The sequence below is a fragment of the Phoca vitulina genome, unplaced genomic scaffold, assembly GCF_004348235.1.
Source record: "Phoca vitulina isolate PV1807 unplaced genomic scaffold, GSC_HSeal_1.0 scaffold21, whole genome shotgun sequence".
Taxonomy (NCBI): domain Eukaryota; kingdom Metazoa; phylum Chordata; class Mammalia; order Carnivora; family Phocidae; genus Phoca; species Phoca vitulina.
Window position 1 is genome coordinate 25,320,477 of NW_022589724.1, and position 26,911 is coordinate 25,347,387.

At 53.0% G+C, this 26,911-nt stretch overlaps 2 protein-coding genes across 10 annotated transcripts in view; one reads left to right on the plus strand and one right to left on the minus strand.

Moving 5' to 3' along the window:
- ANGPTL2 (angiopoietin like 2) overlaps positions 1-12,366 on the minus strand; it is a 38,035-nt gene extending 25,669 nt beyond the window's left edge. The window contains exon 1 of the mRNA XM_032418865.1: positions 11,885-12,366. The gene's annotated coding sequence lies outside the window, so the exon portion shown is untranslated. The remainder of the gene's footprint in view (positions 1-11,884) is intronic.
- The window catches only part of RALGPS1 (Ral GEF with PH domain and SH3 binding motif 1), a 275,705-nt gene that overhangs the window by 163,711 nt on the left and 85,083 nt on the right, over positions 1-26,911 (plus strand). The window lies entirely within an intron of this gene.

Here is a 26,911-nt window from a genome sequence, read left to right on the forward strand (position 1 = left end):
CACTCCAAGTGCTCTGGACAGGATCACCAGTGGCCTCAGTTGCCAGGCCAAATGGCCTGTTCTTAGTCCTCATCAGTACTTGCCTCTCCACACTGGGTGATGTGGTCAATCAATCCGTCCTTGGACTTCCTTTCCTGAAGATCACCCTTTCCTTCCTTTTCACTGGCTGCCCTTTCTGTCTCCTTTGCTGGTTCTTCCTCCTGTTCCTGTCCTGGGGGACCCAGAGCTCAGTCCTCAGACCTCTTGTTTACCTCGGTGATCTCATCTGGCTTTGTGGCTTTCAGGCGCTGCTAACTCCCACATTTATTTGACTCCAGACGCATGCATCCAACTGCCTCTTTGACATTTCCACTCGACTATCTACTAGGCATCTCAAACTTACCCAGAAGTGAACTGGTGTCTCACACTTCCGTCCCAACATGTTCACCCCAGGTTCTCCTATGTTAATAAACAGCAACTCTGCTCTTCCAGTTGCTCAGGCCAACAACCTTGAAGTCATCCTTGACTCCTCTCTTTCTTTCATATCCCGCATCTAATTCACCACCAAATTGTAAGAGCAATATCCTGGACGTATTCTCAGCATCCCGCTGCTGCTCCCCACCTCCCCTGCACCCTGGTACAACCCACCTTCGCCTCTCACCTGGACCTAACTGTCTGCTGCTGGACCTGCTCCTGCCCTTTGTCCTCAACCCAGCAGCCAGAGTGATCCTTTTTAAAAAGTCCGATCCTCTGCTCAGAATCCTCTGGGAGCCCCCTCATCTCCGAGAAAGCTTAGAAGGCGTTTCTGGCTCTCCCGGACCTGGCCCCCCTTACTCCCTGGCCTCATCTCTGACTCCTCTCATCCCCCTGCTCATGCCACTGTAGCCACCCCAGCCTCCTGGGTGGTCCTTATGCTTGCCAAGCACGCTTAGGACTCAGGACCTTTGTACACTGTTCCCTGTCTACACTCTTACCCCCTTTCCTCATCGCTCACTCCCTCACCTCTTTAAGGTCTTTGCTGAGATATCACCTTCTCAGGGAGGCCCACCCTGATTATTTAAAATTGTAACCTCCCCACATTGTCAGCAGATGTAGAATGTTTCCCCACCCCATCCCATGAATGGAGCTGCCACGAGGGCAGGGGGTTGTCTGCTCCATTTGCAATGCCAAGCACGTGGTCTGGAATATGCAGGCACTCGATCAATATTTCTGGCCTGAGTGAAAAGGCACGCCTGCCAGTGGCTGCCCCACGGGTGGGGGCGCTACGGAGAGGCAGGGCCGGGGGGCCCGTGAAGGTGATTGCCTGAGGGGGTGCCAGGTGTACGGGAGGAGGCCCTTTCCTTCCTTCCTTCCTTCCTTCCTTCCTTCCTTCCTTCCTTCCTTCCTTCCTTCCTTCCTTCCTTTTCATTCATTCATTCATTCATTTTCTTTTAAGATTTTATTTATTTGAGAGAGAGACAGAGACAGAGCATGAGCAGGGAGAGGGGCAGAGGGAGAAGCAGACTCCCCGCCAAGTAGGGAGCCTGACGCGGGGCTTTATGCCAGGACCCCAGGATCATGACCTGAGCTAAAGGCAGACACCTAACCAACTGAGCCACCCAGGAGCCCTGGAGGCCATGTCTTATACTTATCAGTAACATCCATAGAATCTATTTACTGAGAACCCACTATGTACCTGCCCCTGCACAAAACATTTGCAAGTATTTTCTACTTTAATGTATTCTCACAAGGTGATGCTGTTAGGATTCTGTTGTCATTTCCATTTTACAGATGAGGTAACTGAGACTCAGAGAGGCTAAGTGAATTGCCTAAGATCACACAGCTGGGAGGTGGCAGAACCAGGGATAATTGGTGGGGTCAGGAAAGCTTCTCTCATCTGATCTCATGTATTCTAGCCTTCAAACTCTTACTGACTACCCAGAAATGTACTTAATCTGGTCTTTAGTACTAAAAAAAGGATTAGCATTATCACTTTCTGACTTCACGTTAATTTATGCTAAAATCAGCCTGACACAGAAGCTGAAGGTTATGTCTTCCCCAGGCCCCTCTGGGGCTTCTTTGGTGAGCAGCCTAGGTTCGGGTACCCCAGCTGGTGGGCTGTTACAGAACAGACCCTGGGCTCCCCAGAGCCACTCAGAACTGTTTTCTGCTTCAGTGAGGAAGCCCACGCGTGGTTCCGTGGCCAGCTCAGGCTTTGGGGCCAGGCAGAGAAAGGTGTTCGGCAGCCTTCGGTCTGGGTTGGGCTACGAGGTAGGGCTGCAGTGACGTTTACTGGAAACCGGGCTGAGTTTATGAATGTTTGCCTGGTTTCCACAGTGCTCTGGCTGCTTGTGCACCAGCCCGTGGCCACGCCTGGCCCGGAACAATGGGGAGGAGCAGCGCTGCGGGCCAGGGTGGGCAGGCCCGTGCCTTCCCACCAGCGCTCACCTGCTGGTGACAAACACCTCGCTGTGCTCCAGGTGCCAGTGTGGGTGCTGCTGCGCTCCTCTGCCTTGGCCAAGAAACTGCCAGGGGCCCAGGGAGGCAACCTGGCTCCAGAAAAGGGTTGGCTTCCAAACCTTCCCAGGCCTCAAGACCTGGCAAGGTGTCACTGTTTATCACTGAGTCCTGTCCCCTCCCACAAGTGGACTCTCGAGCTTCCCGAGCAAAGCCTGTGCCCTTGGACTTGCGATCCTGAAGGCTGAGCCTCTTGTGTGAAACGGTGCGATCCAACCCACCTTGCACACTGCTTAAGGGACAGAGAAATGCTTCCCAAACTAGAGATGGCAATAACACGATAGCGGCACGATGGCGGACAGCAAAGCGGGACTTAGGAGCGCGGACCGCACCTCCCTGCGGAGAGACCACAATTAATGCTCCTCCCCTGTTTCTCAGAGGAGGCACTTGTGCCGGTCACAGAGCTGGGCCCTGAGCAGGGGCTCTGTCTGGCCTCACCGCCCAGCCCTAAAGCTGCCCTCTGCTCAGACTGGGTCCCAGCTGGCCTGCCGTCCCTGGATCTTACACAGTGCTGGGCAAGAGACGGGCAGACGCAGCGCAGGGCCGTGCTGTCTTGAAAGAGCATTTCTCGTGATTGTTCGATTAAAAAGAGCACCAAACTTGATAATTAACACTCATACAGGTTTTCAGGTTCACAAAGCCCTGCATGCGCATTATCTCATTTAATCATCGCAACATTGAGAGCTAGTTAGTTGTGTTGTGCCATTTGGAGGGTGAGAAAATTGCAGCTCCAGAGGGTGTCTGGTATCTCGCTCAAGATGGCATTGCTAGTGGTGCCACCGGGTGTGAGGCTCACGATTCTGGGTCTTCCTGTTGCGTTTCCCTGGGGTCTGGGCTTGGCGGGAGTGACTTGGGGCTGAGTGGGTTCCAGAAGGAAGGGAAGGAGCAGGTGCTCTAGCCAGGTGGTTGTTCCCCACTTCTACTTTGTAACTGGGGACACTGAATCCCAGACAGGCTAAGTGACTTGCCCAGGAGCATGGAGCAGATAAGAACTGGAGCTGACCCAGGTGAGAGCTCAGGTCAGCCTGACACCAAAGGCTGGACTCTTTGCACTGCCCTTGGCTTTGGAGTCATTTGTTTTCCTTAAAGATTCTAACCCCCTTCTTCAGTTTTCTGCTACTTTGGCAGCTCTTAATGGGCAGTAATGAGTTTGTTTACTTTTGCTCTCTTGATATTTATTCAACTAATTGCACCCCAAGAGAAATAACCCTCCCCAGCATTCCAGCCATCTTAGGCCTGGAGAAGAACTCCATTGCAATCAAAGCAGTGCTCCTCAGTTTCTTCCTCTGACCAACAAAGAAAAGCAACTCCAACTGTTTTCCTTGGCTTCGAAATGAAAATAAAAACGATTCTTGAAATTGCTTTTCCACACTGTGTTGTGAGGAGTTTCCATTATGTACGGGTTTCCCTCCCCACAAGTGGAGCTGGTGTGATCAAGCCACGTGACGGCGCCTGCATGCTGGGAGGCGGCCTCCCCTGGGCTTGGGTCCCACCCAGCCTCCGGTGGGCAGCCTCGAGCGCCCCTGCTTGGCCTGGTGCAGTGGGGCCACACACCATGTGTCCACGTCCCTCTCGGCACCACGGCACTGCAACCCAGGCATGGGGCCACTTTGTGGGAAGAATCGTTTTTATAAGATGGAGCTGTGTCATGCGCTGCAGCAGAAGCTGGTGGCCCCGGGGGTTAGGAATGAGAAAAGTTCAAACACTCAGGATGATAACTACAGTCAGTTGACTCAAGTACTTTATATACATGATCTTACTTAATCCTCCCAACAACCTCAGGAGGGAAGCCCTATTACTTCAGGGCTGCCATGCAGGTGGCCCAAGTTGTGCACTGTGCAACTCTAGGGAGCACAACTCACATTCAACAGTCTTTGTAGTTTGGGATATTTATATTACAGCCATTTTCTAATTCCCACAAAGATGCTTTTAAGACTAACAGCAGGGCTGACAGTTATCCCCATTTGCAGGTGAGGGAACTCTTGAGATTCTAAGACCATGAGTCATTTTGCCCACAGTCATCGAATTACTAAGTGGCGGAGCCAATAACAGAACCCCAAAATATACCATGCTGAAGATACAGGGAGAAAAGTGCTGGAGTGACAGGACACTCAAAAGAAATTGCTCTCTGACCCCCGCAGGCAAGGGGAGAACAGAAGAGCTCCTGGGATCCTCAGGACTGCTGACCCCAGGGAAACCTCTGGATTCAAGCCAGCTCTCATGGTGTCACCCACCCAGGCTATAGTCCCATGTGAGGGGCTCACAGAACCCACCCCTGCCTCTGTTGTCAGCCCTGCCCCATCATTCTGTGATCACAGAAGGCCAAGGATGAGCCCAGACCAGAGGCCCTGCAGGAGGTCTGGGAAGTGGGCCCCTGCCAAGGCAGTGCAGGAATCTGGAACCGCCACCTGACCCTGAGTGTGCCCGGCTGGCCCCTGGTGTCTGGCTTTGGGAAAGCTAGGAACTTGAGCTCTGCTTGAGTGAGTCTGATGGACCTGAGCACGAATCGTGATTGTTAAGGCAACATCAGGACCGAGAAGAAAAAATCGAAACTTCAAAGTTGACAGCTTTTCCTACTAAAGCTGTTTGAGATGTATGGTGTACCAGTGGGGTGGTACCCAAACCAATTGGTAATCCAGGATATGGGAGGGATCCAGATAAAGGAAAATTCCAGAAGAAAGGGCCCCAGAGGGCCCAGCTGACCATATGACCAAAAGCATAGATAACAACAGCCCTTGTTTGTTTGTGATAAACTCACCGCGTGCCTGGTGTGCCCTTTCTTGGCACTTACAGCCCTGTGCATAAGGTTGGCCCCAGCTGAGGCCCGTTATCTTATGTAATCATTAATAACACCCCCTCTTACTTGCAAAAGTGTCCCGATTGGGTACCAAATTTTATGGTCCCTTTACCCCTAGGAGAAAAGTATTATTATGTGCATTTTGCGGGAGAATAAACCCAGGCCCAGAGAGATCAGGTCACTTGTCTGAGGTCCCTTGGAATAAATATCAGGACTGGGATCCCGCTGTCAACTGCAGTGCCCACGCCCTCACTTCCACCAAGATTATCTCCAACCAGCGTGAACAAACAAAAGGTGCCTGTCTGTTTGCTTCATGGCCAGGATGCAGATTGCTTCGTAGTCACTGTTAACTGAATCAGTAGAAATGGCTTTCAGGTCAGTACAAGGGGGAGTTTTGTTGGATGTTCGAAACAGCTTCTTGATTATCCAAGTGGCAAGACCCCAAAATGGGCATCTAGGATGAGCAGTGGCGTCCTCACCTTAGAAAACCTGAAGGAACTGTGCCTTGCTTGTCCTAGGTGCTTCACCGCTAGCCTGGAGGCCAGGGAGGGAACAGCCACATCCCAACAGCCACCCCCTCCCAGCCCAGCATCGTGTGATTCATTCCCAACCAGAAGGCCGTGTGGGCACCCAAGGAGTCTGGAGCCAGTTCCCAGACCCTGCCAGCTCAGCTCTCATAAGACCTTCAAATGAGCCATTTGTTCGTCCATCCAGCCCTCCATCCCCTAGCCTCCCGCCGCCAGCTAGTCATCGTGCACTGTGACAGCTGGGTCCTGCCCTGTCATGGGTGATGGGAACAGAGGCAGGAACCAGCCAGGCAGGTAGTGTCGGATCCCACCAATTTGCCTGGGAGAGTAGCAGCGGGGGGCTGAATCTGCCTGACGCCCTGGGCTCTCGTGCTCCTGCCCCTGGGGAGCTGCTGGCTCCAGGGGAGGGCTGACTGAGTTCATGGAGGAGGCGGGTTGTGGTCATACTGTGAGATCATAGGGCAAGACGGGATGTGGTTAGGCAGTGGGGAGCTGGTTGCCTTTGCGAGGGGGACAAGGATGCTGCTGTTATTTTTTCAGGGTGCGTTATTTGGGAACCATTTTGAGATTCCCCCAAAGCCTGCACCCTGAGCCCTCTGTGCCAGGAGCCCCAGCCAGCAGAGCTGAGGCGGGGCAAGCCTGCAGAAGCCATGTCAGAGCCCGGCTTCTGAGTTGGCTGCTGTGCTTCTGTCAATGCCTGGTGTGCTCTGGAACCTTGGAACCAGGGGAGCCTCGGATGAGAAGGAGAAGCCGGGCACTGGGCAGACAGTGCTGCCCCACGGTGGCTTCCTGGCGATTCTGGGCCTCGCCTGGAACTGCTCTTCTAGGCCAGGCCAAGCGGTTGGCACCTAAGGCCACCTCGGCCTGTTGGCATGGGCTCATGCTTTGAGCACCGGGACAAGCACATTTTGTGCCTACCTCTCAGATCCCAGGAGCTCTGTGAGGCCGGGCCTGTGATTATTTTCATCTCACAGAAGAGCAGACAGAGGTAAGGGATGAAGTCATTTGCCCAGGGCCACAGAGCTACCAAGTGGTGAGGCCGGGCCTGGAACCAAGTTTGTCTACCTCAGAGCCAGGTTTCTTACCCACACAGTCCTAACTGGCCCCCCTGGCTTTGGCACTCGCTCCCCCTGCCCTCCACAGTGCAGGCGGCTCCAGGCCCGTCTGTCTAAAGCTCCCAGCTGGTCGTGTTGGTGTCCTGCTTTAAAACAGAGCCTCTGTGCTCCCGCTCACGCTCCCTGCCTCTGTGCACGCTCTTCTTTTTGCCTCAGCACCTTCCGCCGTGTCTTGCCTGATGCACACGCCTGTCTCACTCTCTCAGTTGACCTCCCCAGTCCACTTCCCTGTGAAGCCACCGTCCACAGTGAGGGCCCCTCCGTCCTCCGCCCCCAGGAGCAGCTGTGGCTGCTTCCTGCACCCATCACAGCACACAGACACAGATCATCTGGTTGTGCACCCCCAGACTGTGAGCTTCTTAAAAGCGGGGTCAGGGTCGTTTCCCCTCTGAATGCCCAAGAGCCAGGACCTCTCTTAGATTCCTACATAGGACTTCAAGGATTCCATTCATTGCATGTATTTCCCAAGCATTTCCCCTGTTCCGGCCACTGTGCTGGGGCTGGAGATAGAGCAGGAGCGGGGTAGGTCTCGACTCTCAAGGGGCCCACGGTAGTGGGTGGGATGGTGATCAGTATCTTGGCAGGGCGGCTCAGGGGGCTGGAGGGGCAACCAATCCAGCTGGGGTGAGGATTGAGGGGGGCATAAGGTGGGAGTAGAGGCACCCCAAAGGGGCCTTGGCTGGACAACACAGAGGGGAATTGTGTGGCACCATGGGACTGAGAGGCTTGTTTGCTGGGTCTGAGGCTTGCTTGCTTCATTCATTCATTCATTCATTCGTTCATCCATCCATCCATCCATCCATTCCACACATCCCTTCTCTGCCTGGCCCTGAGTATTGGAGGTCCAGCAGTGACTAAGAGATACCACCTTTCCCTCATGGAGGTTGGACTGGGGCCACCTCAGGCAGGACTTTGGTCATTCCAGGAACTGAGCCGTTCCTTGGGTGCTTCTTAGAGATACGGACAGACTTCCTTCTGGGCTTCCCCACACACACCTTTAGATTGAGAGAGAGTGTGAGTGGGGCAGAGGGAGAGAGAGAATTCTAAGCAGTTTCCACACCCAGCACAGAGCCTGACTCGGGGCTCGCTCCCATGACCCTGAGATCACCACCCGAGCTGAAACTAAGAGTCAGACGCCCAACCAGCTGAGCCACCCAGGCGCCCCCTCTCTGGGCTTTTCTTAGGGATCTTGTGCCTGCCTTTCTGGAGGACTAGGCAGCTGGAGGAGGCTGAGGTTCTGGGGCTGCTGGCCCCAAGACAGGCTGGTTAGTTTTGCCCAAGAATAGACCTAACACAATAGCTCAATTGTGAGAGGCCTGACTCCCCCCGCCCCCCCAACATGGGAACTTTTCTGTGATCAGAATGTGTCTTACAATTGATGTACACATGTAACAGGACATTGTAACATTTTAACTGCCACCCCCACCCCAGGCTGTTATTAAATCAGTCATATGGTTTACAGTCGATATGAGGGAATACGGTTTTGTTATTGAAACTACCCTTGGCATGAGATTCTGATGTGACCTATCTATCACCACAAATTCCCAGTTGCCAGTGGCTGAATAACCCTTCTATTTGGGGTATTTTATATAAATTCACAGAAAAGAATGCTATTCAATGAATTGATTCATTCTTGAGATTTCCCCAGTATGTCTATCCAGGACAGCAGTGGGCTGGGGTAGGAGGAGTCCAGATCTGGGTTTGGATCCTTGCTTTTTGGCCCACTAGTGGAGGGACATTGGCAGAGGTGCTGCAACCTCTGAGCCTCAGTTTCCTCCTCTGTAAAATGGGGACAGCACCACCCATTTGGTGCCATGTGCCCCCTCTTTGCAGGTCTCTCACTGTTGTACATTTGTGTGATTGTTAGATTCACCTTCTGCCTCCTTCCACTGGGCCCTGGGCCCTACCAGCAGAGCCCCTCCGCATCTGACTGGTGTCAGTTGAGACCATTTCGGGTGAAATGGGCTATGATTCAGAGAGGCCCGAAGCTGGATGTGCCTGCCTTGGGCAGGCAGCTGTTGTTTGTCCTGAGGTAGCTACCGGTTGCTGTCTCCCTGATGTCTTCTCAGGATTGCTTGAGTGTGGCCCAGTGCAGACTGTGAGGACCTGCACTCTGATTCTGCAGCCCGTGGAGTCTCCCAAGTAGGGATGTAGGAAACACATGAATGGTATCTCAGACACACTGGGGAATGTTTGCCTGAGGTTCCGCCCCACTGAGCTGGTGCCAGAGTCCCACGGTGCTATGTAGCTGTGCTGAGGCTCATCTGTAAGAGGGGGTTGATAATGCCTGTTCTGTCTCAGAGAGAGGCTTCTATGACAAGCAGGTGATGCATCGAAGTCAGGTAAGCATGTGGTTTTCAGATGGCATGGTGTAAGCATTCTGTAGGACAGCAACCAGAACAGACTTGGCTGCCGGGGGACCCAGTGACAGGGTCAGCAAAAGAAAAGTCAGGATGCCTTGAACAGGCAGTGGAGTGAGGTGGAGAAAGGCATAGACTTTGGAGCTAGGCTGACCAGGGTTCAGTAAGCTGTGTGACCTTGGACAAGTTAACCTGTCTGGGCCTTAGTTATCTCATCTGAAAAATGGGATGCTAAAACTAGAACCTACCTCCTAGGGTTGTGTTGAGGATGAAATGAGATAATCCATGTGCCTTAGTTAACCGGTACTTAATAAATCGTTGTGGGATGAAGGGGTGGAGGGAGAAATGCCTTAGTTGCTCTCCCCATGAACTTAACAGCAATACTGTGCAGTCCCCTTCTGGGCCATGTGTTTCACACATTTTATCTGTTCTACCACAAGTGCCTTTACTGAGTAGCAATTGATCTAATTTTTATTAGCCAGGCCTGTGAAGTCCGTCAGAGCCTCTGCTCAGACAGGGCTGCCCAGAGAGCACAGTGAGCCACTGTGGTTCCAGCCTGAAGCTGGGAAACCTGCAGCTTCTGCGGCCGCAGAGGCCTGTGCTAGAGATGCACATATCTAATGTCAGCTTTTCCAAATGCTCTCCAGAGTTCAGGAAATCCACTGCAACCTCTGGGCCCACAGGAGAGAAGCCACTGTCCTAAGCTAAGACGCACCAGCGTTGGCCTCCATGTGGTCAGAGGTGGTGATGGAGATGGAGTTTGGGGGAGGAGTCCTTGTGTCTCCCTCTGTGACCCTAGGACAGGCCTGGCACTGGTCTTCCTGCGCACAGAGGTAGCTCACTTTCCTCACCTACCACGGTCCTGAGGGGCCCGACAGGCAGACGAGTAGCGCCCATGTGGGTGGTAAGGTTGGTATCAGATATACGTACCCTCCCGTAGTGTGGACTTGAAGGACCTGGACATGCTGCAGTTTACTGCAGACATAAAGCCCCCCTCAGCTCCTTGGAAGACCCCCTGTGGGCGGCAGTAGTGGCCACGCTGGCTCGTCCTGGTGGGATTTTCTGGCAGCCCTCGCAGGTTGTCCAGGATAGAGAGAGTGGGCCCCTGCTCTTCCTGGGTCTCTGCGACTCTGACTGTTATGGGTCCTGATACCCGGTGACTAACATTTTCTGAGGGGTTGCCACACAGCAGCTGCTGTGTGAAGGCCTTCTTGGGCATGATCCCTTGTGGTCCTCCTAGAAGGCAATGGAGTGTGGCTCAGAGTGCTGGGTTCAAGTCCTGGTGCTGGCACTTACTAACCCTGTGGCCTTGGGCACATCCCTGAACCTCCGTACTTCAGCTTCCTCTCGTAAAATGGGGATGAACACTAGTACCTGTGTTGTAGGGTAGCTGTGAGGGTCCCTGGAGCTGGTAAGTGCCTGGCTCAGGATCAGTGCCATGTAAGTGTTAGCTGTTACTAAGAGATGGGCGGTAGCGTTATCCCATTTTGCAGAAAAGGAAACAGGTTTCGAGAGGCCGCGTGCTCTGCCGGAGTCCTGTGGCTCCTGAGTAGAAGAGCTAGGATTGGAACCTAGCTCATGAGCACTACCTTACTCTGCCTCAATGTGGGAAAATACATGCGGGGAGCGTTCGGCCAGCTTTGGAAGTGGCATTCTCGGCTTTTCCTCAGAGCCCTGGTGAAAAGAGATCCTTTTCTAAGGAACGAACTGGCCTCTGGGAGCTCCCGTAATCCCACAGCAGAAGCAATAGCTGACCCGTGACACACATATCACAGAAGGAGAAGGGAGGGATCAGGGAAGAATTTCTGTTTGGAAATGTTATCTAATGCTGAGTGCTTTCAAGGGTCTCAGAATGTGGAGCCGGCGCTGTACCCCCTGCCGGGGTGCCAGGGAAGCCTGGTCCTCCCCTCTTCCCCTGCCACATACAGCCTGCTGGAGACCTGGGCGGGATCAGGCGTCTGTGGACATGCAGGGAAAGCCGGGGCAGCACTTTGCCCCGAGCCACAGTGACGGAAGTCTCTAGCTGGTGTGTCCCTTCCAGCTCTGGACCCCTTGGGTCCTCTCCTCCCCAGCTGAGGGGTGAGCAGCAGCTGCTGGGCTCCAGGGAACTTTCTGAACAGGGGCTCCGGCTCTGGCAGGACAGCGTTTGCTTTTGCTTTTGCCTCGGCATAGTCTCTAGGCAGGGTGCATAGGAACCCAAAACTTAAAAACGACTTCCTATGTCCTTGGGCTACCCCTGTCCCCCTAAGCACACACCTACACACAGGCACGCGCTCACGCACGCACCCCAGCTGCCGGGCCGTGTCCGGGAGCCGCCTGCCTTCACCCCAAAGGCTCTTTGTCTGCGGCAGAGTAGGGCTTACAGTTAAAGCTCTTGAAGCCCAGCCCGTGGTCTCATGCCCCCAGAGCACCACCCTTGGCCCAGGTGTCCACAGGTCTGCCCCAGTAGATGCCTTGTTTGGCTCCAAACGAAAGCAAGAGTGACCCCCTCTGGGGTCCAGCTGCACACACCCCCAGTTGGAGGGGTCAGGGTTCTGGAACCCGCAGATGTGGGGCCAGCTACTGCCTCCTGCCCCCTTGTCCCTTGGTGCCACAGAGCTGGCCCCTTACCTCTTCACTCCTGCTGGACTCCCCGGGGCAGCTCCTCACATGCTTTACCCCAGCCGTCAGCAGGGCAGCCTGTCCATGGCCTCCAGGAGGGGTCCCCGAGTCGCAGGCCGGACTGGCCGCCGAGCAGCCCTGCCTCACTGGCCTCTGCTTGCTCTGCTGTGCTCCACAGCCGGGCTTGGGCCGGGGGTGGGGCGGGGGCTGGCCTGGGGTCCTGCTGGGGCTGCTTACAACCTGCCTCCTTTCCCAGCAGGGGCCGGTGGCTGCCTCAGTGCCATGCTCTGCAGGTCCGGGGCTCAGGCACCACTGCTCAGGGCTCCGGGTCCATCCTCAGGCCGTCTGCAGCAGCCTCATTTGAACTCCCCACTCCTTTGTGGAGCCTTTACATGCTGCCGGAGGAAACTGTGAGCACAGCCTGACCCTGGTTGGCTGCAGGCACTTCTCTCCACCCACCAGTGCAAGAGGATCCCCCAGGCCCCAGAAAGGCTCCGGGCCTCCCCTCAGCCCCAGACAGAGGCGGGCCGCCCGGTGATGTCACACTAGCTCCGGCCCCAGCTGGCCCGGCCCCTCCCGCCCCAGCCCGCTTTGGCGGCCCTCGCCGGCCCCCTCCTTCCCTGGCACGAGCAGCCCGGCCAGCTCCACTCCCTGGCCCGCCCGCCCCTAGTGCGCTCTGCCGAGGCAGAGAGCTTCCCCTCTGACTCCGGTAATGGGTTTGGGTCTGCTCTAGCTGCGCAGGCAGCAGGGAGCAGGTCCTCCCCCTGGATGGCTCCCTCATCTCCGCACTGCCTCACAGAGCCCCAGGTGAGCAGGCAGGGCAGCCCCGCACTGATGGCTTCTCCCCGTGGGTGCCCTTCATAGAGGCCTCTCTCACCTCTAAACCCTGGGGAGGGAGCCCGAGGCTGTGCACAGAAGCCAGCAGGCTCTGTGCTGACAGCTGGCGGGAGGCGGTGGCCTAAGACACTGAAATACCACGGGCTGGGCGGGGGTTGGAGGTGGTAAGCAGCGGAGAAGTGCCGGTCACTTCCCACCTAGAGGCCTTGATTAAGTCACTTCCCAGTTCTAGCATCCCTTTCGTGCATCCGTAAATGAGCCAAGACTAGTGATCTACCTTCATGGATTCCATGGTATCACTCGGGAAAGGGCTTGGTGCCGGGCAAGGGCGCCTCAGTGGGCTGGACTCCGCGCTCAGGAGGTGGGCAGACCAGGGACCACACTCCCGGAACCTCTGTGGTGACCTCCAGACCTTCGAGGAGCACATGATGAGAGGCCCCAGCACAGAGTCTGTCACTGAGGTGGGGCTCATGAGTGTTCATAGAGTCAGAGTAGAAAGGAGAAGGCAGTGCTGGAACCCCACAAAGTGAGCAATCCTACAGACGTGTCAGCGCCGCGGGCAGAGGAGGGAGGCCAGTGGGTACTGGGAAGGGAGCAGCTGGGCGCGGGTTTGTGTCTCTGCCTGGGCAACAGCTGTGTGAAATACTGGCGGTGACTCTTCTTTCCTCTTTAAAAAGGTTTAGTAATGATGGTGGTAGTGGTGATGACGTTCAGGAGGAGGGTTCTCCTTACCCTCAGGCATAGCATACCATGTTGCTGGTCCCTGGGCAAGCAGGTCCAGTGTGGTCCTCTGCTCCTCAGGACTGCCACTCCTGTCTTTGCAGGGAGCAAACTTTGCTTCTTGCCTCAGCCCCTCCCAGCCTGCTCAGACGCGCTCCCTTTTCCATCTGTCAGTCCCATTCCTTTGTAGAAGGCGAGTCTTCACCAGAAGACCACAGTAGCTTACAGCCAAATGGTCGGGTTGGACAGATATACTCCCCACAACTACTGTGGGGGTGAAGGTGCCCAGCCACTCTGGAGGGTCCCTGTGCATGGTCTGCACAGAAGCCGTGGGAGGCTGGGGACTCAAGACCAGCAGAAGCACATAGGATGGAGCTGAATCCTTCTTGAACAGCACCCTCGTCAGCCTGGAGGTTGGCATATTTCCTCCTTTTCCCCTTCCTCTCTCTTGCTGTCTCTCTTCTCCAGGATGTTTATTGGGAACCTGCTCTGAGCTGACACCGAGAAGCCAAAGTCGCTCTGCTCACAGAGCTTGCAGTCAGGAGGGGAGACAGACAGACAAACGCATGAGAAGTGCTGGGTACTAAGTGGGTATCTAAGCAGGAGGCTGGATTAAGCCTGGTGGTGAGGGCAGGCTCCCTGAACTTGCGGTGTTTCAGATGAAACCCGAAGGGTAGGTCAGAATGAGCATGTGTGAGTTGGAGAGACAATGGTCTGGGTAGAAACAATAGTGTGTAAGGGCCGTGTGGCAGATTGCTTTTTTGAGGATGGCCCCAGTGATATCTCCTAGTCCAACATGAGACCTTGACACTCCTCCCATTGAGAGGTAGAGTCTCTGTCCCCTCCCTTTGAATCTGGGTGGGTTTGTGACTTACTTATAACCAGTGGAATACAGTGGAGATGACACTACCTGATATCCAAGGCTGGGTGAGAACAGGCAGGGCAGTTTCTGCCTTGTTCACTGGGAAACTCTCTTTTGGGGTCCTGAGCCAGTCTGGACCCTGAGAAGTCCAGCTACCTGCAAGCTGCCATGCAGAGGCCCGGTGTAGCATAGGTGCCAGCTGACAGCAGGCATCCACCCCCAGACATGTGAGGAAAGATGCCTCTCAATGATGCCAGCCCTAGCCAAGAGTCAGCTCCAGCTGCTGAGGTCCCAGGTATCGGGAGCAGAGATGAGCCACTGTACCATTCCGTAGCTGAATCCCTGACCCACAGAATCCACGAGGATAAGAAAATGGTTGTTTGGGCTGCTAAGTTTTGATGGTAATTTGTTACTCAGCGGTAACAAGTGGAGCAATTATAGGGAGTTCTTCCCAGGAGTGCATTTGTCTGAGGAGAGATGGGAAGCATGGCAGGAGACGAGGCCTTTTCAGAGATGGGACTTGATCCAAGGACAGTGGGAAGCCACTGGAAGGTTTTGAGCAACTTGCTTTTATTTCTGAAAGGCCGCATTAGTTGTTGAGTAGAGACTGAGTGGCGGGAACCATAGACAAGTCATCTGGAGCTGGTGGGCGATGATTGCAGCCATCCTGGTGAGAGAGGCAAGTGGATGCAATGGGGCTCACTGGGTCAGGGGGACTTTCCAGGACCCACCCTCCCCTGGGAACAGGTGAGGCCCAAGTCCCTGATTACTAGAGCAAATTTGCTTCCACAATGCAAAGTTCCTAGAATCCCATCAAGTGGGAGAGGAGCACCAGGATGGCCTTGCCCTGTCCATGTTTGCGCATCCCCCGCCCCTGAGGTGGCCTTGGGCAGTCAAGGATGCTGCTGGAGAGCTTGAGCTGTGCATTCAAATTCTGGTTCTACCACTCAGTAGCTCCAAGCCTCACTGTCCTCATCTGTAAAATGGAAATGTTACAAGGACTTACCTCATAAGGCTGTTGAGAAAAATAAATAAGATGTGACACATTAAGCATAACGCGCACTGGCTAGTACACAGTACAGACTCAGTGTTGGCCTCCTTCCTTGGGCTGTGAGTTCCCGGAGCACTGGAGCAGGTGTGGGTGTGGGCCACACAGAGCTCTCCTTGCAGCCCAGTCCAGAGGAGTGAATAATTGAGTGACTGGCTGGGGAGGATGAGGAGCTGTGGCTCAGAGTCTAACAGACCTGGGCTCACATCCCAGCTCTGTCACTAACCTGGGCAACGTTCTTATTCTCTCGCCAACTTTGTTTTCTCATTAAAAAAAAATTTTTAAAAAATGATATTACTCATTTTTAATTTCCTGTTTTTGATGTAGGCAGGATATAAATATTGTGTCCTTCTACCCAGCAACTTGTGCCAGTTCTCCGAACTATCCCTATTCAACCCAGGCATTCACATAAAAAAGGTCATAACTTGGGGCGCCTGGGGGGCTCAGTCAGTGAAGCAGCCGACTCTTGATTTCAGCTCGGGTCGTGATCTCAGGGTTGTGAGATCAGAGCCCCATGTCACACTCTGCGCTCAGTGTGGTTATCTGCTTAGAACTTTCTCTCTCTCTCTTTCTCTCCCTGTCCCTCTGCCCCATGCACCACATGCGCATGCACTCTCTCTCTTTCTCTCTCAAATAAATAAATCTTTAATAATACTAAAAAAAAAAGGCATAACCTGAGAAATGTCAACACAGGTCTGGGCATGTGTTTCATATGTTCCTTAGGAGGGAAGGCAGGCCTAATTATTACTCTGTCAAGCCTCAGACACTTGGGAACATACCCCGAAAGAATCCTTTCTTCCCTCCCAGCATTGATAAGCCATGTAATTAGAATGTAACCAGTTGGAGGCATTTCCTAGTTTGCTCATATATGAATGTTCAGAATGTTCAGTAGATAGTCACTGCATCTACCCTGCTTCTTCACATGTCTATTATTTTTAAATTGTATACTGGACATTTTGTATGATACATTGAAAAGACTTTGTATTTTATTGCCTTCCTCTAAAGAATGTTGTGTTTTGTTCTGGCAGGTGGTTAAATTACTGGCATACCCCCTCTTTTGGAGGTTTGGTTTTTAGGTTTTGTTCAGGTAGGTTTATTTTGGTTTTGTCCATAGTCCTAGGATATAACTCTTAGTCCTGGGCTTACTGGTAAGGCATGGCTTTTCCGGGATGAAATCAGAAGCCTTAAATGTTTGCTAAGTCTCTTTAGCTTAGCAGGACTTGAACTCCAAGCTCCATCTTCCAAACACCCTGCTTCCCAGCTACTGCTTTCTTTTGGGCTCTGTGGAGTCTCTCTCTACATGTATACTATTTAGGGATTAACTAAGGATTTGAGGGGAATTTGTACAGTAATTTTGGAGCTCCCACTTCCATGGCTATCTCCCTTCTGGCATTTTCCCCTTCAGTTTCCATCCTCAGTGCCCAACTTCTTTGTCTTCTTCCCAGCCAGTAATACTGCTGCATTCTCTTTCAGTTCTGTCTTCCGTTTATCACCATGAACTGGGAAGGGCCCTAGTGTGCTTCCCATCTTTCAAAAACTATGTCTCCTCCAGTTTCTGTTGCTTTGGATTGTTCTCAAGTGCTTTCAAGCAGTTATTTTGTGTATTGTCCAGAGTTTATCATTGTTACTGACCAGAAAGTTAGTTCAGTACAATCTACTCTTCCATTTTGGTAACTGGAACTCCCCACATCCCAACTGAATGTGTCTTCTCCCCCAAACCTCCTGTACTCCTGCTGCTCTCAGTGCCCTTGATAAACCTAGCCAGCTCGTTGGTGGTTCTTAATTCAGTTCTCTGCCCTTCCTGGTCTCGGTCATAGTCTGTTGGGAAATATCAGCCCCAAGAATTCACAGATTGATTCAGCTCAGTATACCCACCTGGGCACTAGAAGAAATGTGTTGTCCCCACAAGCCTTGTTAGAGCACCTTATACAGCTAATTATGATATGCTAGGCATCAAGCTCAACATTCTGTAGGCATCATTGTTTTTTCCTCTCGTAACTGGGGAAGGAAGTATTACCATTCTTTTCTACTAACAAGAAGACTGAGGCTTAGCGAAGTAAAGTTCCTTGCACACCAGACCACACAGCTAGAAAGCAGTGGGACTGAGATTCAGACCCATATCAAAGCGAGCAGAAACACAGGTGTCCTGAAAACAAATAACATCTCTTTAATTCTAAGACATTTTTTCTTGTTTTAAGATCTCTGAAATCAGGAGGCATCTTAAAGTCAACAGCCTGTCAGGGGCTAATTGGCCTCACTTTTTCTTTTTTTTTTTTTACTAGAACATGACACATTTAATAGTTGATGACTTCTCAGATTCAAGGTCAAGGAGTTATGGCAGTGTTAGTGATGGGGCTCCATCCAGTGAGGTTGACCCGTGGCTAAGGGACAAAGAAGCACATCCCCTCCTCTCCTAGTCAACCGGTCTTGGAAAGGTCCAGGGGTGTGTCCATCCTCAGGAAGCCTGTAGAACTGCCAGAAGCCTCCTTCCCTCCAGATTTAATGCAACAACTACCTCTAAGCTAAGACTCAGCCAGCTGGCCTCCTCCTCTCCTGGGGGTGCTGTCGTCAGGTCCTATGACTTGCCCCGGTAAGAAGTTCAGAGACTCATGTTTATGGGGAGATTCTAAGGCAGTGCTACTGGTTATCCCGTACTGCCCAGTGTCCCACAGGATGTCCCAGCACATGGAAAGCCCTTTGAGGACACTGTGTCTGTTAAATGCTGGCCCAACAAATTTATGCAAATGTCAGCACAGGATGCATGTTCAGTCACAAAGTCGCTTCGAGAGCCTGTTACTAGCTCATGTATGACCCATTTCATTCTCACTTCTCAGCCCACCTGCCAGGAACAGAGTCAGGGTAGCCCTTCTCCTCAAGTGTGGACATCACCTAACAGTCAAAAACATTTGCTGTTCAGTCAACAAATATTTATTACACTCCATCTGAGCACCAGAGTTTGGGCTCCAGGTCAATTTGCCCAAAGCCAATTTGCTAAGATGTTTAGTTGACTGGTTTTCATTTTGTCTTTATAACAGTATTTTAAGGAATGTTCGATTGGCCTCATCTGCCCTCTTCTTACTGCAGCTGATGCAAAGGCCTGTCCCCAAGAGGGGAGACTGAGAAGCAGAGGGAAGAGAGATTTAATTTTGGTTTGCTAGTTTTCTTTGTATTGTCATAACAAAAACTTCACAGAAATTTTCCAAAGCTGTTTGAAATCATCCCATCCTATATAAACATTTTTTTAAAGATTTTATTTATTTATTTGAGAGAGAGCACCCGAGCAGGGGGAGGAGCAGAGGGAGTGGGAGAAGCAGGCTCTCTGCTGAGTAGAGAGCTGGATGTGGGGCTCCATCTCAGGACCCTGAGATCATGACCTGAGCTGAAGGCAGATGCTTAACTGACTGAGCCATCCAGGCGCCCCACCTATATAAAAAACTTAAAAATTGCTTTTTGGAACATTGTCTGGGTCAGACAGAATCTTTATCCCAAACAAGAGATGAGGGACTGAGGACAGTTTTATGGTCAGTGGGGGAAGACCACAACGCCCTTATAGACACCTGCTGGAATTCTCCTCCCAAGGAGCAGCCGAGCTGTTGCTGACCTTGCTTATCTTTCCTGGAGCCCAAGAAGGCAGCTGAGTAGATAACTGAGGGCTTCTGGCAAGAGACTGACGGGATGAGCTTCACAGGCCTGAGGCCAGGGTCGGGGCACAAGGCAGGGGTGCTGGTGCCGTAGTGGGTGATGCACTCATCAGAGAGGCCTGAGGGCAAGTCTGGGACTGTCTTGTCCTGGACTCTGTCTGGAGCATCTCACTAGAGGACTAGCACAAAGAAGCACATGATAAACGTCTGTTGAACAGCCATGTGGGAAAGCTGGCCTTCAAAACACGCTCCCTCTGTGTCACATCCAGGGCTCCTGACTCAGCGTCTTGGGGCTGAGGGCAGCAAGAGTGCAATGTAGGAGTCGGGCTAGAAGGAGAAGGGAGAGGAGACCCAAGATAAGAAAGCCTCCCTGACGTCGTGAGGCTGCGCCCAGACCTCCGAGGGCTACCCCAGACCCACCCCAAGCTGATTCTGGGGGTCCCCTGTAACTCCTACTCCACTGACCTGGCTCCCAGGTGCCCCTGCCTCAGCCTTGCCCTCTCCCCTTCCCATTGGTCCATCTGCCAGGCAGGTGCAGGAAGGAAGGCAGCACCTGCACTGGGCATTCGGGGCCATCCTGCCAGGTGTGGGTGGGGCAGCAGGGGGACATCTGCTCATATCCCACATTTGGGTGGGTGCTGGTGGTGGTCGCAGTATTAGCCCCTCTCCTCCACACGGCAGGGCCAGGCCCCAGAGCGCTTTGGCATGTGTTATCTCCCTCAGTCTCCCGGCAGGCCTGGGAGCGGGGAGGGCAGCGATATTCCCTTTTGTAGATAAGGAAAATGAGACCGTGACGATGTTATGGTCACTATTACTGTCATCACGTATTAAATGTTCACTGTGCACCAGGCACCGTGCTGGGCATTGCCTTATCTTGCCGAATCTTCCCAGCATCTGCAGAGGGCGGGGCTCCAAGCATGGCTCCAGGATTTCTGCCCACCCAAGGCACTTTGCTTTCATGAGCTCCTTCCTCCACTAAAAAATGTTAAAAATCATCTTCTGTGACTGCATGGTATAAAGACAAATATGTTAATATTGAATATTAAGGCACTTTCTGACCTAAAAGTTCACTTTTTATTCTCATTTTAAAAGAAGTTAGAACATTTTTGTGAGCCCCCCAAAGTACTGTGAGCCCTAAGCGCCGTGCCTGCTGTGCCTAATGGATAACTTGGCCCTGACTGTAAGTCCACAAGCCCTTACCCACAAATCCAGAATCCGAAAGCTCTAGAAAAACAGCAAGCCTTTTTTCAAAAGTTTGGCTCAAATTCATTTGGTGGCAAAATCTGACTTGAATTGACATGAGGTTCTGTGTAGTCTTTGAACCGCTTAAGGTCCCCACCCACCTATTTAGGGAGCTGCTCTGACTCCACGATGGGGTTGGAGGACAGGCGGCCTGGGCACCACATCCCATGCCGACATTGTTTGCCCCCTTTGTCCCCCACCCAGCGGACCCCTCTGCCCGCTCCCTGTTCTCCTCTCCTGGATCCTGAGTTCCTCAAGGACAGGACCATGTCGTGTTCATCTCGTGAGTACAGATATTAATCATTTCTCCATAAATCCATCATTTCCCTTTTCTTAAAGAACCCACAGGGAGCCGCCGTTCACAAATTTATAGCTGGGGTCCAAACCCAGCGTGAGCGTATGATTACGATGAGCCAGTCCCTGGAGAGTCTCTGGAGCTGCTCCCCATAAGCAAAGATGAGGGGGACGTGCACATGGGTCCCTGGAGGAACAGGTGGGAGACAAGTTCAGGGGAAGGAATAATACAGACAATGCTGGTCGGCCACTCATGGGTCGCAGGCTCTGTGCTAACTGTTAACGTCCGTTATTTATTCCCGCAACAACTCCATGTGGTAAGAACCATCACTGTCCTCCTTTTCGGGCTGAGAAAGACAAGGTTAGAGGCCTAAGTAGCCTGCCCGAGGACATGCAGCGGGGGAGAGATGGCGCACAGGCGTAGCCTCGGGCACACAGACCTCAGGCCATGGTCATGCCTGGTGCCCCCAGGGTGGTGCCTGAATGCAGCCCGGCTCCCAGAGAGCAGCTCCAGGCCAGCGAGGGCTCTCTGCAGAGGTCGGAGGGGCAGTTTTCAGGGTACTCGGGGAACATGTGAGTCTCATGCAGTGCTGAGCTGGGAGACTCGGGGCCAGGTGAGAAGGTACCACAGAGCACAGCAAAAGGCCTGCCCCCCAGTACTGTGTGGGACACCCATCGAGTTATCCCGTAGATGTTTATGGAGTATCTATGTGGTGCCAGAGATGAGATCATTTGAGAGACTGATGAAACTGGTTCATGGAATAAGTAAAGATGGGGTGGGTAGGAGCGGGAAGGAGGCTGCTTTCAACAGGGTGCTCAGCGAAGTTTCTGAGAGGGAGGGTCATGTGAGCCAAGACCCTGGTGATGGGAAGGAGGCAGGCATGCAAAGGGAACAGCACATGCAAAATCCTTGGGATGGGAACCAGCTTGGCCTAGCTGAGGAATGGAAAGGCCACTGTGACCAAGCAGCAGAGACAAGTGGGAGAGGGGGGGAGTGGGGACCAGTGAGAGAGGCAGGCTGGGCAGGTGAAGCCTTGGGGTTTTATTCCGAGTGCAACGCAGGCCCCTGGAGGATTGCAGTCAGGAAAATGTTATGCTTTGTTTTGCATTTTCTCAGTGTCCCTTTTGGTGCTGGGTGGAGAATGGTCCAAGGGGTAAAGAATGGAACTGGGAAGACCATTAGGAAACTTGAGGGGCTATCCAGGTGAGAGGCCAGGGGATGGGCACTAGGGCAGTGTCAAGGAGACAGTGACCGGTGGCTGGATTCAGGATTTTGAAGAAGAGTTGACAGGAACCCAGCATGACTCTAATATGGTGAGGATCAAGCTGCATTGTTTAGCACCTTAAAGATTTGCCACTTGAGAGCCCTAGAAATAGAATTCTGCGAGCAAAGTAGTGACCCACAATTGGGATTTCCATGTAGTGTTGGGCAGTGCACACCCTACACAGCTGTACATGACAACCCTGACCACAACCAGCACAGACATTTGGGCACTGTCCTCCAGAAGTGTGGGGGAAACGTTTGGCAGCAGGAAGTTGGAGCAAGGAACCATCACCCAAGACACTCCCAGAAATGACTGGGGAAGTTAGGAATGAGGTTGAGGTGAGGCAGTTGTGCTGGAAGGGTCTATAGAACATGCTTGAATTGCTGTTAATATTCCCACAGGCTGGAGTGGACTGGAAAAGTCCAGTTCCTTATCCCACTTCTTGAGCTAATTTGTTCTCATCCTTGAAGTAGCTCCTGAGCTGGATGTCAGTATCCAGAGAGATGCAGAGAGCTCAGGGTCTCCTTGGGCTTGCACGAAATTGTTTTCAGCAGAGATCCATAGGTCTGTTGTCCCAAACCTGGAAGGGGGAACTTTGCAGGAGGCGCTGTCAGGAGGACGCAAGAACTCTGTAACTGTGACCCTGGAAAATTGGAAGGGATTGTTCCTGCATCTTCCCCAGTTTCAGATGCCCAGACCTGCCCTGATTCTCCAACTGGTAGGTCTAGGGTGGGCCATCTCAGGGACACCCACACAGGCCCTGCAGGGAGTAAAGGCAGCTGGTCCAGGAGGCTTCCTTCAGCCCCTCCAGGCTCCAGACCATGCCCTGGCCTCCCTCTCATCCTCCCTGGGCTGGGCCAGATAGATTCCAGCTCTAAGGCTGAAACCCTGGGGCGCAGGGGGCAGGTTTCCCCTCCACTGGGTGTTTTCTGGTTTCTGCCCCACATCTGCTCTTTGGCACCCTGCCTTGTGCCAGGAGGCTGACCTGTATGGATTCCCCCAATGGGCTCTCCTTGCCTTCTGGCTTTGGGTTGGGTTTGGCCAGTGGCAGGTGCTAGCAGGAGAGGCAGGGGTGGGAAGAAAGCAAGGACAGGTGTACAGCCTGCTCCCCGCCCTGCAGGACCATGGTTGTCTCGGTGCAGTGGGAGTCAGCGAGGCCTGGGTTTGAGTTCCGCCTTTACTTCTCATTAACCACGTAACTTCTGAAATTTACCTATCCTCTCTGTCTGTTTCCTCATCTAAAAATTGGGACAGCAATACCACCTTCCCAGGACAGCTGGGAGGAATACGTGAATCAGCGTGAGGGCAAATACCCTAGCGCAATACTTGGTACACAGTAGGTGGTCGATAGATGCTGGCTCTCTTCTGTTAGTAAGTTGGAGCCCCGTTATCTTGGATTTCCAGCATGTTTGGGTCTTCTGAAGATCACTAGTTATTTTGTATCTCTCCAGAGAGTGTCCTTTAGTTTCCCTCTTTGGTTTGCATATCTGTCATTGTCCCCGAAACCACCCCCGCAGAGCCTCACTAACTGTCCTTTAGCCAAAGAAATGCTTCCCTGCCCCTGCCTTTGTGTGTAGCCTGCACTTGAAGTCAGCTCGACCAAAGAAAATAATGCCTTCGACAAGGTGGCAAGCAGGCTTGTGGAAGGCGCATGTGTATACATCCAGCAATAATTCGGAATGTTTATTGAGCACGTCCTGATCTTCACCACAACCCTGGGAGGCAGGTTCTTTTATTATTTCACCATTTTCAGATGCAGAAACTGAGGCCTGGGAAGTTGCCTGACTTGCCCCCAGCCCCACCTGAGTAAGCCTAGCACTAGGGACCTGCCCTCTCAGCCCTGGGATTACCTACCTGCCTTGGTCACAAGGAAACTGCAGCTCTTCAGGCCCCAGGGCCCGAGTCATTGTAGATAATCCAGTTGCCCAGAAAGCTACAAGGTTCTTTGTTTCCTTAGTCATCCAATGTTTAAAGTTTCTTATCCAGTCTCATTAATTTCACGCCGACTAGCACAGACACACATGCCCGCTAACTTCTGTAAATCCTGGCGAATCACAATGCTGACCTCTCCTTGGTGACTCAGTCGTCTCGAATAGACGAACATTACTGCAGGCTGCAGGGTGGAGGGCACTGTTGACGGTGCCCTGTAAGCCCCGTGAGCCCCAGGCAGCTGTGTTTGTTGTCCCTTTCCTAGCTCTTCCTTCCATGGCAGCAATCACCCTCCCTTCCTGGCCTCCCCATCCCTCTCCCGGTTTGTTGCTTCTCACCGGCTGAAGTCCCAGAAATCCGATAGAAATATTTCTAAACAAGGGGAACCGGGCACTACAGTTGTCTAAAGGGCTCTCCTATGAGTAATGTACAAAAGACTCAATGCCTGAACTTGATCACATCAATTTTGGGAGCTCAAAGGTCTTTGGGGCTTATGAGAGCTATGCTCTTACAAAATAGCTGCCATCTATTACATACTCAGTGCGTGCCCGGCATGGTGGGAGGCCTTTTACGTGGATTATTTCATTGAATCCTCAAAAACAGAACCTTCCAGGAGAGGTTTGATTCTGTCTTCCATTTTAAGTGATGAGGTAGCTTAGGCTCAGAGAGGCTAGGGAGTCTACCCACAGCCACACAGCCAGTGAGCAGCAAAGCCAGGATCCATATCTGGGCCTGTCTGAATCCAAAGTTCACAAGCATCATAGACTTTGAGCCCTTAACTTCCCAGCGGTATAAGGTTGGGCAGGTCAGGGAGGCACCTGACGCTCAACATCTTCATCTGGGCATGATGCTGCTTATTCCCAGAATTATTAGGAAGGTTAATTGAGACAAATGTTGTATGCTTGTCTCATAGTAGGCACCCAGGGTTGTGTTCCTTGTATTTGTGACTTTAGCACACCTTACATCAGTGGTCCTCAAGCTTTAGGGGCCTCAGAATCAGTTTGCCAGGCCCCCTCTTACACTTTCAAATTCTGTAGGTCTGGGGTGGGGCCTGAGAATTTGCATTTCTAACAAGTGACCATGAGGATCGAGATTTGGGAGCTGTTGCTCAAGATAGATGAGTTTTCCGGAAGGTGAGTCTGGGGTGGCCCAGCAGTGCCCATCACCTACTTCTGATGGCTGTTTCATGTGAGCAGATGTTGGGTATGTGTGGAGCAGGGAGAGTGTGGACTGGCTTTTCGCAGCCGTTTCCTGGGAGCTGGCTTGATGTTGGCCTCACCCTTTCCTTCCCTTACACCAGATGCCCGCGTGTCACTGACCTGGGATATGGAGTGTTTCAGCAGCATGGTGATGTCTAGACTCTGAAACAAGCTTCATTCGACCAGTCTCATTAACATGATTCCCACTTGCTTTCCTGGTACAGAATAGGAGGTAAAAGGCACATGAAAAACATAATAAATTATCTTGCAGAAATTGCTTCTATAAATTATTTGTCTCCCCCCTCCCGACCCCCAAAAAAACCTTCTGAAGCATTGATGAGGCCAGGCATACTTTCCTTCATAATTGGAATTTAGATTTATCTACATGATGGTATGGTTGGTGCTCCCCGCTCCCCAGCAGGCTGTAAGGGTGGGGTGCCCTAGCGCCCAGCACAGCGCCTGGCACACAGCAGGGGGTACTCCGTTGAGGTTGTTGGCGAGCCTCGTGGCACGGTGGCAGGTGCTAGAGTCAGAGGGACCTGGTTTGAGCCTGAGGCCTGCCCTTCCTAGTTGAATGGCCTTGGACAAGTAACTTATGGGGGCCTTTGTTTCCCCCTTTCTAAATAGGAGATGGTAGAAATAATACCTATATTTCAGGGCTGTCATGAGAATTAAACAGCATAAGGTACCCACAGTGTCTGCCACATGGTGCTTTATTTCCCCCTGGTCCTCATCCTGCCAGGCAGGCCAGTGTCCTGGTATAGAGTGTGGGCTCTGGAGCCACAGTTTCAAGTTCAAATCCCAGCTCCACCACTCGCTCCCTGTGTGGCCTTGAGCAGCAGCTCATGTCCCCTGTCTGCTTCAACGTCCTCATCTGTGAAGCAGGGATAAAAGGCACCAGCTGGACCGTTTGTGACCAGTAAGGACGTGTGCGCGTAAGACTCAGCTGTGGGGCCGGTCTGCAGTCTGCATGGACTTGACCCCCTTCCACACGTGCAGAGAAGAGCAGGAGCCTGGCCACAGGAGGGGGACGTGGGAGGTGGTGGCCCAGGAGGCTGGGCGGGGGCGCTGCCCTTCTCACGATGACCCCCTGCCCCACCGCCGCGGGAGAGAGGAGAGCAGCATGGCAGGGGAGCGCTCCTGAGAAGAGCCATCCCAGCTTCTGCGCCGGAAAGTCCCTCTCTCTGGCAGCCCTTGGAAAGGCGGCTCGGTCTTCAGCTGGTTTTGATTACTCTCACGAGCTCAAGAGCGTGCTGCGGTGGCATCCCCCTCCGCAGAACTGCCTTTGCCTGCAGACGTCACCCCCTCTCTGCTACCTGCCAGGCTGGGGCTGCGTGGGGTGGGGGAGCCCCCACCCACCCGCCCGCAGGCCTGCCATCGCCTTTCTTCCTCTGCCAGGCTCACTCTGGGCAGCCCTGGGCCTTGGCCCTCCTCCCGGGCATTGTCAAAGACGCTTCCAACACCTCGAAATCCACCCAGGGGAGGGAGGACCCTCCCCGTCCCCTTTAACGTGGAACCCAGACGGTCCTGGTTTCTATGTGTGCAGAGAGTTTGGTAAACAGAATGCTTGAGCCCTGACTTGCTGGAAGGGGCGAATCCCAGCTGACGCCCCAGACGTTCAGCCTATTTTGGGCCTGGTCTCTCCCCTGCCGAGGTCTGTGGTCAGAGTGTTCATCTGCAACCCCCCAGCACCCCCCATGGGGGTTGAAGGGCCAGGGGAGCTGGTTTCTCGTTCTCATTCCTGTCCTGCTGCAGCGTAGGCCCTGCCAGATCACCCGCCCCCTGCCCCTGGGCTACGCTCACTGATGCCTGGTATCCACTTAGTAAATGCTCTTGTCCCCACTCCCCCCGTGAATGCTGTGATTCAGCACACACAGAGGGGAGCTTCACTTAAGAAAGAAAGTATTCAAGGCCGCCATCCAGCTCGGGCAGGCGCCGGGCGACAGCTGCCAGTTCCTGCCCGGCTGGGAGGGCCGTGCCCCCTACACACACAGAGGGG